At 39.5% G+C, this 13,179-nt stretch overlaps 1 non-coding gene across 1 annotated transcript; it reads left to right on the top strand.

Annotated features, from left to right (window-relative positions):
- Positions 1–12,866: 12,866 nt before the first annotated feature.
- LOC141662715 (small nucleolar RNA R71) lies at positions 12,867–12,973 on the top strand. Its single transcript, XR_012550814.1, has one exon. It is a non-coding gene; the product is annotated as a small nucleolar RNA R71 (small nucleolar RNA).
- The last annotated feature ends 206 nt before the right edge of the window (positions 12,974–13,179 follow it).

Below are 13,179 nucleotides of genomic sequence, written 5' to 3'. Positions count from 1 at the left end.
AGTAGGGTACTGCTAACACGGGGTTGTTACTAATCTTATCTTCACTTTTTGAAAACCCTATTCTTCAAATTCTTACACGCTTGGTCGTTATTAAGTACTCATTCTAACAAAAGTTTTGTGTGATCATACTTTCACTAATCACATCGGTATCTTTCATATTGTTCTTTTTCAATCATATTAAAGATTCGTACGATATGTTCTAAACATATTATTCCCTCACTACATAATTTTTACCCATCAACATGTTTTAATGGCATAATCATAGCACTGAGTTTTCAATCTCACATTACAACAATCGGTTCTCAACTATACATCTATTTGTTCACAAAGCAATCAGCCTTGGAAGAATAATTTTGATGATATTGATTTAATTTAGATAATTTTAACAAGATTTCAAAATCGAATATCCCAAGAAATAATGAACTCTGAATAACAGGGCCGCAACACTCAAAAGATATATATATAAATTGGAAGAAAGAATACAACAAGGATTATTCTTCCATGTCCTTAGAATTTTATATTATGACATTATAGAGAATATCCCTTGAAAGCAATGATTGCTGAATAATAACATCATATGAATGATATTTGTAAGATTTCCCCATTAAATGAATACTTTTTTTTCAAATAATGAAAGAATCTCGAATAAAATCATCAACCAAAGGTTAACCATTAAGGTCTTAAAATGATTCTATTTTGAAAGAAGGAATTTTATCCAATGATTAACAAATAAGAAAGTATATTGTTCTTCAACCACCTTATGATTTTAAATGGATATTCATTATATAAATGAAAAAATAGAACATCTCATGAAACTGGATATGAATCCTCATTCCAGTGGGCAACCTAGTTAGGTCTCAATTAAATCATATTTTGAAAATTTCATCATAAATTGATTTTGCATATATAATGCATTATGGAATAATAAAAATTTGATTGGAAGTGGAACTAGCAAAATAATCACTAGTTCATATCAAGCAATAATATTAATCGGCTAAAAAATGGTCAGCTCAATTGGTTTGGCACATAGCAACTAGCTAGGACGATTGGCTAGGTTTCCATCATATTAATTAAATTTTCAACTAGTTAGGACAATTGACTAGTCGTTCATGATAACATTTGCAACTAAGCATATTTCAGTTTGTTCGAAAAAAAAAAGAAAATCTCAACATCATAACCACTGAAGAAATTGTGGCTACCTGTATGACGATTTTGAAATAAAGAGTTTTGAAATTTGGTCGAGAAAGGCAATTATAACATCGAATCGAGTGGTCTTGTCATCGGAACAATCAATAGCCCCTCATCAAATTTTTATTTCCACTAAAATGGTACATTCAGAGGTGCCCTCATTCACATACTTTATTAGATTCTCAAATAGAATTGAATTCGGAATACCAATATCAAATCGATACCCTTATTATGAGTTCAAAGTTCAATATACAATGTCTCTCTAATTGTCTAAGAGTTCACAAGGAATTTCTGGATATTATGTGGTCAATGTCCTTAAATAGATAATAAATTCAAGCTCAAGTGAAGAGTGTAAGTATGAAGGAACTCAAATGTTAATTTTCTTAAAGGAATATTCGTCGATTACTCAAGAAGTTAATTAAAGAAACTCCTTGGATAATTTTAAAGAAAGTATAACAGGTATGACCTTAACAAGATAATCATAAACTTTAAATAGAAGTTCATGGATCAAATAAAAGAATTGAACAATTCGTGATGCGGATAAAGACTATTCAAGTTGTTGGTCATATCAGAAGTTCAAAATAGAGAACTAAAAGGATTTCCTGATATGACTTATCAAGGCAATATGAATGATAAACAATTTGGCGGGAGTAGTGTGACAGTGAGTAGATGCCAAAATAATTCATTGAGTATCCTAACCCTCGTCATTATTCGTCCGAGGATGATCCCATCTCTTCGTTTTTGTAATTCCATGTTTCAACTAGTGTCTCCCTCAACTTCATTTTAAAGTCGCTTACTAACTTGAATTTCACAAGTATATATGTCATTCCGGCGTTTTACCTCGAAGACCTTACTCATAATTATTCCAAAAACATATGTTAAGGATATAGGGGCATGTTACACGCATCTGTTACTAATTACAAGTGGCCAGTCCCCCCCGGGAACAGATTAAAGAGATTTCTCAGGGATCACAATGCAATCCATAAGTTCGGTGGCGTGTGTATAAGTGAACATACGTTATCGAATATATAGAGAGTATATATACGTAATCTCTGACAATATTTTTATCGAAGAATTTCATTTTGAACTCCCTAGTCTATCCCTAGTCCTTGTAGTAGGTTCTAAGATCGAACCGTCGCTCATTGTAATCATACACCATTTAATTGTAGACATGCCATCAATTCTCGACGCTCTTGATATCTGAGCTAAACCATCATAACCTTACATGTTAACCGCACTAATAATATCATGTAGTGTGCTCCTCTTATGATAATGTTCTTATATTACGTTCGAATCTTCCTTAATAGAAATAGAATCCTCAAGGGTATATTGGATACTATCTCTGCTGAATTCATTATTCATACGGTATTCAGATCCTCATTGGTAAAATGATCCTTTAACTAGTTTGGGTCAATAACCTTAATTGTATATTAATAATTAGACTTCATGGTTCTCACATGTGATGCCCCCTTATGGGCAACCTATAAAAAACTACGAGTAACAAGGCTCGTGTTATCCAAATGAATATATGGTGTTGGTAATACCGTCATTACCTCAAATGCCCTAGAGACTCAGCTCCGAGTTTTACATCCACATCATTGCCAAATCATATATAATTTTAATTTTTCTTCTCATCATTTTGATAATATCCAATAGTTCTATTAGTCATACTTTAATACCTCAAATATACACTTATCATAACCTACACATTGGAGATACATCTAGTAGTCCAATGATGAAATCTGTATGAGCTCTTACACAATCTCGCATCTAGACAAACTCCTAAAATTCTCGTCTCTGAGTACTATAACATATTGCTCTGATACCATTTCTGTAACGCCCCCAAATCTGGGGTCAGGAATCTGGATAGTCATGTCATCCTTCAATCATGTATAACCTATATTGATTCAAAAATCCAACAGACGCCAATCTCTCTCTCTATGACACACAAAAGTTATAGCCTTGGAAACGATGTATGAAGTGTAATCTTCTTTTATTACAACTTAAATGGACTGTACAAGATCTCAATCAATTATTCGTAACCTCTACATGAGGTCACAATAATTACTACTAACATCTTATACCTATCTGAATACTCTGATCCACCTGAGACAAAGCTGCAAGGGATTCTCCCCACGATTGCAAGTGACTAAGTCCCATACCGGCATATTGTAATCTGTTTGTGTTATGATATTTAAAAGAAAGAAAGAGTGAGCAACAATGATCAGCCATAATAATCAACAGTATAAAAAGACTGTTAAAGAAATTATATTAATCTGTATAAGGATATATATTCACTCAAAGTAGTTTTCTTGGTGATACACACCTCTCTTCGAAATAATATTTTCGATTGACTTATTAGTCTGCAATTACCTTAATGGTAAATCCGGCACAAAGGCTTGGGTTACGGTATTGCATCTCAATTTCAATTGAAAGAATAGGACATTCACTGGAGCCCCCAAGATACGATGATCAGTCGTATAACGGTAAATATTTATTATTCTCTACATGTAGAAAGACGACTCCCATACATCCAGTTGTCACCCTTGCCGCATTCAGGCATATTATGTGTGGCCCATACATCCAGGATTTCTACATACTTCACATTTTAAATGTGGCACACCAATAGTCGCTCCATTACACAAAGTACTAGTGTCTACCCCCCTTGTCCTTTGAAGAATCCTATCATATACTTGGAACTCGAACTATTGTTAGGGCGAAAACACGCGCTAATATTCACGCAAGTATACGCGTTCGCAAGTAATATAGAATATTTTCTAGTTCGTTCCCTCAGAGACTCAGACTAAATTATTGTCTAATTAAACTCACTCACCAATGTATGATTACTTCTCAATGTTAAGATAATAACACTTAAAATTGTTGATTAAATATTAACTATAATTAACTACTTAATTAACCACTTAACTAACACTTCAATTTATCAATAATAAAACACTCATGAGATCACAACTTCATTATTACTTCCTTCTATAGCCATTGTTATTACCTTTAGCATGTGACAGTGATGATATTAATCGAATAACACGAAACTGATAAAAGCCAACTTTCATTGTACTAATACCATTCTACCAAGCATCCACAATTAAGATAGAAGTTGAATAGTCATCAATTATGTTGAGTTCCTATATGTCTACAGAAATTGACAACACAACGATTTAAGCACAAGTTATTCTTTTTTGATTACATAGGGCAAATAAAACTGTTAGAGTTACCCACTAATCATGCACAACATACATGAACCTATGCTAGCATGGCAAGTTCTAAATCTCAAGATCCACCGTCGCTTCACAAGAGATTAACACCCTATCTTATATGTTCGCGACGCACATAAGACGAATACGCACAACCAATACTAGATATCATGCAATCATCACACACTAAAGTATTAAACAATTAACTAAAGAATTCCATAATAAATCCGTTGCAACCCCATGATCACGATTAGCCCATAATAGAACTTATCGCCATCATGGGTTCATATGAAATCATGATAAACAAACACAAGAAAATAATAACTAAACTAATTATATTAAAACAGAGTATGTCACAAGAGTAAATAAGTCAAAGCAAGAAAACTAGCATCCAACATTACAACGAAACAAGAATCACAAGAAAATATGCTTCCTCTTCGTTGTGGTGTGCTAAATCGGTCTTCTTCCTTATCTCCTTCGCTTCTTGCGTAAAACACAATCTAAAACATGATCCCCTTAATAATCTCTGTGAAAAACGTCTCAAATCTACCTATATAATAGTCCCATAAAACTCAGATTACATAGAAGTTGGAAGCCAAACAGAAGTAGAAGTCTAAAATAATTTATCTTTTTCCCCGACCCTGCGCGGCCGCTCAGCATAGCTGCGCGGGCGCGCAGGTTGCTGCGCGGCCGCTCAGCATTGCTGCGCGGGCGCGCAGGCCTCTACTGGAAAAAATCCAGGTTTGCTCCGTTTCTTCGCCGTAATCTGCCCATTCCTTTCCTCTCGCAATGGTGAACACATGCCAAGGCTTATTCTTGATGATTCCTCCCCCGAAATGCAACTAATACCCTGAAATGCATAAACACTAGAAAAACGCATCAAATACACAAAATACTTGATTTCAAGACACCAATTTAAGCCATTTTAAGACGTTCTAAGTGGTATAAAATGCCACTTATCACACCCCCAAACTTAAATCGATGCTTGTCCTCAAGCGTCACAGACTCAAAAACAAATAAAAATATGCATGAATGCAATCTATATGAAAATGCACCGATCCCCCTTACTACAATTAATCAACCAAATTGCCACATCTCAACGAATGCAGTTAGACAACTAAAGATCAATAAACTCATGCAAACGGACATACAGCCAGAAACGTGGTGTGTGCAAATGCTTAACAGACATGCTTCGGAACTAGACCAATTACTATGACTAGACTATCCTCAAGGCAATCCTACGATTATACAAAGAATAAAAATTCCAGGCACAAAGTGATATACAACACTACAAGAACTCTGGAGCTTACTACGGAATCGTGCTTTTTATTTACAACTCAAATGCTTATTTGACCGTGCAATGAGTGAGGTCCACAAAAGACTTATACAATGATATCCATGTAAGGAGCGTTAGGTTAGCGGATCCCAGACTCTAAAAGCCTTAGGTCGCTAGGCACAAAGTCCCCTAAGAACTTAATAACTCGAATACCAAAGAGCCCACTCTTGATCAATTATGCCAATTTTTTTATTTTTTTTTAATAACTTCTGAGCAAGTGCGTTTCGTTCCATCTTGCTCAACCCTAGACTACTCGCAACATATGCGAGCCAGCTACTAGCCATTTGACGCCTAGCCACAACTAGCAACAACTTCCATATTTTTTTCTACAAAATTTTTTCTTTTTTCATGTCTTTATCACTAAGAACCTATAATCGAATTCTAAGCATAATAAGTAGATTGACCTTGAAAACAACCAAATCATAACAACAATCTAGCCCTTACGCATTCTTTAAGACTTAGTGGACTTACAATTGTTTCTAGCATGCATATCAACCTACACAACTTAATATCACTTTAATGCTATCACTACACTCGCATCAATATCACAATTCAGTCGATAACTTATTGCAAAAGAGATCATGGTAAATGCATGAGCTACATGACATTCATAAAAAAAAACTAAATGGCATAAATTATGCAACTATATGAACTAAACTATCATGAATATGCAACTAAATGACACACACACAATATTCCTTAACTACCACCCCCAAACTAAAAATCTTCACTGTCCTCAGTGAAAGTAGTAGAAAGGAACACAGGGTATACCTACTCGGAGTCATCATCATCATCACCCTCAGTGGGTGGAGTATCAGGCGATGGGTATGCAGAGTCCTCACCAAAAACTGGCCACTGGATATCAGCTCCAAGGCCTCGAAAAGCAGTCCCTAACGTAAGGGTGAGTTCTTGAGCAAACCTGCTCTGTGTCTCATACATGGCATCCATCCGCCGTGAAAGCCTCCTATACTGGGCATCACCCATCCCAGCACCCTCCTGAGCTCTCGAAGAACCAGCCTCACCACGCCCTGGCCTAGCCATAGTAGCACCTCGTGCTGGACGCCCTCCTGGAAGACGATAACCCAGCCCATGCTCCTCAGGCTCACCACCGGTCCACTCCTGCATCCCATTCAGAGTGCCAGAATCAATCGGAGCGGCTGGCAACTGCAACTGCTCATGAGCCGGCCAGTTCACTCCCACTGCTCGGCATAGCTTCGTAACCGTGGATGTATAAGGGATGTTCATATGCTTTGCTCCCCTCAAAAACTTCAGAATTCCTTGGTAGATAAACTCACCAAGGTCCACATAGTACTCATCATGCAGAATTCCCCACAACAACTGTGCTCTCTCAACTGTGACCTCGTGTGCATGTGAAGAAGGCAAAATATTAGCACAAATAAATGCATTCCATGCACGGGCATACCTGTTCATGGCGATCGCCGGAAAGTGACGATACTCATTATTGCCTGGACTGCGGGTCCAAACTGTGCCCGGACGACAGAGAGTCGCACAAATCAAATCCAAGTCAAAATCCTCAGCAGTCTTTTCATTCCAGTTCTCCTCCTCGAGCTTCCTCTCTCGCTGTCCAATCACACGGCGAATCGCCGCAGGATGATAATCAACCGTCAGCCCACGGACTACAGAAAACCCATTCTTTTTAGCCTTCACATTTGCGTAGAACTCGCGAACAACGCTCATCGGTACTGCTTCGGGTGACTCACAAAAAGCTATCCACCCCTTCTCTGCAATCATGTGCAATAACTCACCATCCCTCCTTGATGGTAAAAACCCCCTCTCCTTCAGAATCGGCTTCCCCAACAGCCTAGTGTACTCTTCCTCCGCAGCTCTGTCAGTTAACCGAGGCCTTGCAGCAGTACCCCTCGATGAATCAGCAGTAGGAACTGTGCTGCTGCTGTCAATAGTGCGTGCTCTCTTGGGTGCCATTGATTCGTGAATAAAAGTGTGTAAGAACTGATTTTTGATGTTTGTGAGAGGGTTTAAGTGTAGGAAGTTTTGTGGGAGATATGTAGGATAGGTGTATGTATATATAGGGTGTGGATTAGATTAGGGTTTGGGAATTAAGGGATAAAATGATGGGGTAGTGGGAACAATTCGTGGGTTTATGGGCTAAAACTGTTTTTGTGTTTTTGTTTTTTTTTTTTTTTTCTGAACTGTAAAAAATTTTCTGGAACTCGACCCCTGCGCGGCCGCTCAGCATAGCTGCGCGGGCGCGCAGAGGGTCTCTGGAATTTTTTTTTTTTCAGCCCCTATTTTCTGATTTTTTTGTGTTTTTGGATAGGTTATTAACTTCTAAGGGTTCCTGTAACAACAATTCATGGGTTGCCTCCCACGCAGCGCTTCTTTTTCGTCATTAGCTTGACGTTCCGTACCTTTCTCAAGTAGTCAACAAAATGGCACTAACCACTTCTCGGTTTGCCATGTCCCCATAGTAATGCTTCAACCGCTGACCGTTAACCTTGAATGCTTGGTCCGGATCATTCTCAAAAATTTCCACCGCTCCATGTGGAAACACAGTTTTGACAATAAAAGGTCCAGACCACCTTGATTTCAACTTCCCAGGAAAAAGTCGGAGCCGAGAGTTGAATAAGAGAACTTGTTGCCCTGGCACAAATAACTTTGGATGTAGCTTCCTATCATGCCACCTCTTCACCTTTTCCTTATACATTTTGTTATTTTCGTACGCTTGAAGTTGAAATTCATCCAGTTCATTAAGCTGAAGCATTCTTTTCTTACCAGCTGCATCTAAATCCAGGTTCAACTTCTTCAATGCCCAGTAGGCCTTATGCTCAAGCTCCGCAGGTAGATGACATCCCTTACCGTACACCAACTGGAACGGTGACATCCCAAGTGGAGTTTTGTATGCTGTTTTATAAGCCCAAACAGCTTCATCGAGCTTTAAAGACCAATCCTTCCTTGAAGGACAAACAACCTTCTCTAGAATGCGCTTTATCTCTCTGTTAGACACTTCCGCTTGACCATTTGTTTGCGGATGATAGGCAGTAGCTACTCGATGATTCACATTATAACGCTGCATCATAGAAGTGAACTTACGGTTGCAAAAATGCGATCCTTCATCACTTATGATTACCCGAGGTGTTCCAAACCTTGTGAAAAATTGCTTATAAAGAAAATTTAGCACTGCCTTTGCATCATTTATCGGTAAAGCTTTAACTTCGACCCATTTTGAGACATAATCGACTGCCAGCAAGATGTACTGATTATTGCAAGACGAGATAAAAGGCCCCATGAAATCGATTCCCCATACATCAAAGACCTCGACTTCAAGCATCACATTTAATGGCATTTCATCCTTCCTTGACAAATTTCCCACTCTTTGGCAATGATCACACCTTAAAACAAACTGATGAGCATCCTTGAACAAAGTAGGCCAGAAAAAACCTGCTTGAAGAATACGAGCTGCCGTCTTCTCACCTCCATAGTGTCCCCCATAAACCGTGGAATGGCAGTCTCGTAATATCCCCTCCGTCTCACAGAACGGGATACATCTCCTGATGATCTGGTCAGCTCTCTGTCTAAACAAATATGGTTCATCCCACATATACCACTTCACCTCATGCAGAAACTTCTTCTTTTGAGCGGATGTCAAATTAAGAGGCATTATATTGCTGACGAGATAGTTTACAATATCTGAAAACCATGGTTCTTCCTCATGAATTGCAAACAACTGCTCATCCGGAAAAGATTCATTGATTAACGTCCTATCTTGTGAAGTAGAATCGGGATTATCCAACCTAGAGAGATGGTCAGCTACTTGATTCTCAGTACCTTTTCTATCTTTGATCTCTAACTCAAATTCCTGAAGTAAAAGCACCCAACGAATGAGTCTCGGCTTCGAATCCTTCTTAGAAACCAGATAGCGAATAGCTGCATGATCAGTGAATACTGTTACTTTCGTACCAAGCAGATAAGATCAAAATTTCTCAAAGCCAAAGACTATAGCCAAAAGCTCCTTCTCAGTAGTGGTGTAGTTCAATTGGGCACCATTTAAAGTCTTACTCGCATAGTAGACCACATGGAAGAGATTTTTCTTGCGCTGTCCCAGAACTGCACCTACCGCATATTCACTCGCATCACACATCATCTCAAATGGTTCTGTCCAATCTGGTGCTGTAATGACTGGTGCTGTGATCAAACTCTCCTTGAGAGTCTCGAATGCTGTCAAACATTCATCATCAAATTTGAAAGGCACATCTTTCTCAAGCAAATTGCACAACGGCTTAGATATCTTTGAAAAGTCCTTGATGAATCGCCGATAAAAACCCGCATGACCAAGAAAACTGCGGATTCCTTTCACAGAATTAGGTGGGGGAAGATTTTCAATGACTCCCACCTTGGCCTTGTCCACCTCCAGACCCTTGCTAGAGACCTTATGCCCAAGGATAATGCCTTCACGCACCATAAAATGACATTTCTCCCAATTAAGCACCATATTAGTTTCCACGCATCTTTTGAGTACGGCGCACAGATTATTCAAATATTCATCATATGAGTGTCCAAAGACGGAGAAGTCATCCATGAACACTTCGACGTTATTTCCAATCATGTCAGAGAATATAGCCATCATACATCTCTGAAAGGTGGCCGGTGCACCACATAACCCAAACGAAACTCTGCGAAAAGCAAATGTGCCAAATGGACAAGTGAAGGTAGTCTTTTCCTGATCCTTTGGTGCAATACAAATCTGATTATACCCGGAATAACCATCCAGAAGACAAAAATACTCATGTCCCGCCAATCTGTCAAGCATCTGATCAATAAATGGAAGAGGGAAGTGATCCTTCCTTGTGGCTTTGTTCAATTTTCTATAATCCATGCATACTCTCCATCCTGTAACTGTTCGAGTAGGGATGAGCTCATTCTTTTCATTTGCGACCACAGTGATACCTCCCTTCTTAGGTACACATTGTACGGGGCTCACCCACGAGCTGTCAGAAATAGGATAAATGATGTCTGCATCTAGCCATTTCAGAATTTCTTTCTTCACCACCTCCTTCATGATGGGATTCAGTCTTCGCTGCTGTTCCACAGTTGGCTTGCTACCTTCCTCTAGCAGAATTTTATGCATAGAATATGAAGGACTTATCCCCTTGATGTCTGCTATGGTCCATCCTATAGCCGATTTGAATTCTCTCAAAATCCTTAAGATCTTGTCTTCCTCACTACCTGAAAGGTCAGATGAAATAATAATAGGTAACGTAGATGAATCACCTAAAAAAGCATACCTCAAGTGTTCAGGTAATGGCTTGAGCTCCAAGGTAGGTGCTTCCTCTATTGATGGTTTGAGCTTCCCTTCAGCGTTCTTGAGGTCAGAAGTACCAAGAGATTCAAATGGTATGTCCAGCTTTCGCTTCCAGGGAGAAGCGTTCAGATATTGTAATTGCTCGTTGCTATTTTCATCATCGCTGTCAAAATCCCCCACTAAGGCCTTTTCCAATGCATTAGACATTAGCATGTGATCGAGTTCCGAAGTAACCGCATAATCATTCACATCCACTTTTAAGCACTCCTCATCTTCTGTAGGGAATTTCATTGCCTTGAATACGTTGAAGGTCAAATCCTGATCTTGGACCCACATAGTAAGTTCCCCTTTTTGCACATCTATCAAGGTACGGCCAGTAGCCAAGAAAGGCCTCCCCAAGATTATGGGAATCTTCTTATCTTCCTCAAAATCCAGAATAACAAAATCTGCAGGAAAGAAGAGCTTATCCACCTTGACGAGCACATCCTCAACTATGCCCCTTGGGTAAGTAATGGAACGGTCAGCCAATTGTAGCGACATGTATGTGGGTTTTGGATCAGGCAGATCTAGCTTTTTAAAGATCGACAACGGCATCAGATTAATGCTTGCTCCCAAATCACAAAGGCACTTGTCAAAAGTTAGATTGCCAATGGTGCAAGGAATGGTGAAGCTTCCTGGATCCTTCAGTTTTGGTGGTAACTTTTGCTGCAGAACAGCGCTGCATTCTTCCGTGAGAGCAACGGTTTCAAGGTCATCCAGTTTCACCTTCCTTGAAAGAATAGTCTTCATAAACTTCGCATAACTAGGCATTTGTTCAAGAGCTTCAGCGAAAGGTATATTGATGTGAAGTTTCTTGAACACCTACAGAAACTTCCCGAACTGTCTATCCAGCTTTTGTTGCTGCAATCTCTTAGGAAAAGGTGGTGGAGGATAGAGCTGTTTCTCCCCTGTATTAGCCTCAGGCAGAGTGTGTTCAACAGTAGTCTTCCTTGGTTCCGCCGCTTTCTCCTTTTGCTTAGATTCTTCACCTCTAATTTCAGCTTCTACTTCTTTTGCCTTTTCAGCTTCAGCTACTTTTCCAGACCTTAAGGTAATAGCCTTGACTTGCTCTTTAGCTTCCTTCCTGCCTGGTACTTCCGTGTCACTGGGAAGAGTGCCAGGTTGACGATTGAGCACTGCATTGGCTAATTGACCGATTTGATTTTCCAAGGTCTTGATAGAAACCGCCTGACTCTTGCACAACAGCTTAAGTTCCTCAAAATCAGCACTAGTAGGTGCAGCTGCACTTCCCTGTTGAGGATATGATTGCCTTGTAGCATACTGCTGTGGTTGCTGGAATCCAGGTGGGTTAAACTGTTTACTCACTCCTTGCTGATATGGTGGCTGAATAGCATTCTGATTATTCCCCCAGCTGAAATTTGGATGATTTCTGTTGTTAGGATGATAGGTCGCTGGCACAGGCTGCTGTTGTCGCTGATAATTATTCACATACTGAACAGATTTGTTTACAAGAGAACACTGATCCGTAGCATGAGAACCTACACAAAGCTCACAAACCATAGCTATTTGATTAACTCCATACGTAGCCAGAGAATCAACCTTCATTGATAGCGCTTGGAGCTGGGCTGCAATAGCGGTGGCTGCATCAACTTCCAGAATACCTGCTACCTTGCCTGACGTCATCCTCTGAGTTGGGTTTTGATGCTCATTTGCAGCCATTGTCTCGATAAGATTATACGCCTCAGTATAGCTTTTAGCCCATAAGGCTCCTCCAGCTGCTGCATCGAGCATGGGCCGAGATTGGGCCCCCAAACCATTATAGAAACCAGTGATCACCATCCAATCCGGCATTCCATGATGTGGACATTTTCTCAACATTTCCTTGTAGCGTTCCCAAGCCTCGCACATAGATTCTGTAGGTTGTTGCGCAAACTGAGTAAGAGCACTCCTCATAGCAGCAGTCTTTGCCATTGGATAAAACTTCACCATAAACTTTTGCGCAAGATCTTGCCACGTAGTGATGGACCCAGCTGGTTCAGAATGTAACCAGTCTTTAGCCTTGTCCCTTAGTGAGAATGGGAAAAGCCTCAACTTGATAGCCTCATCAGTCACGCCATTATACTTAAAAGTGCTGCAGATCTCGACAAAATTCCTTATGTGCA

This window comes from Apium graveolens, chromosome 5, assembly GCF_009905375.1.
Source record: "Apium graveolens cultivar Ventura chromosome 5, ASM990537v1, whole genome shotgun sequence".
Lineage (NCBI taxonomy): Eukaryota > Viridiplantae > Streptophyta > Magnoliopsida > Apiales > Apiaceae > Apium > Apium graveolens.
Note: the sequence above shows the minus strand (reverse complement) of the source record. Positions and strands in the feature narration are given on the sequence as shown.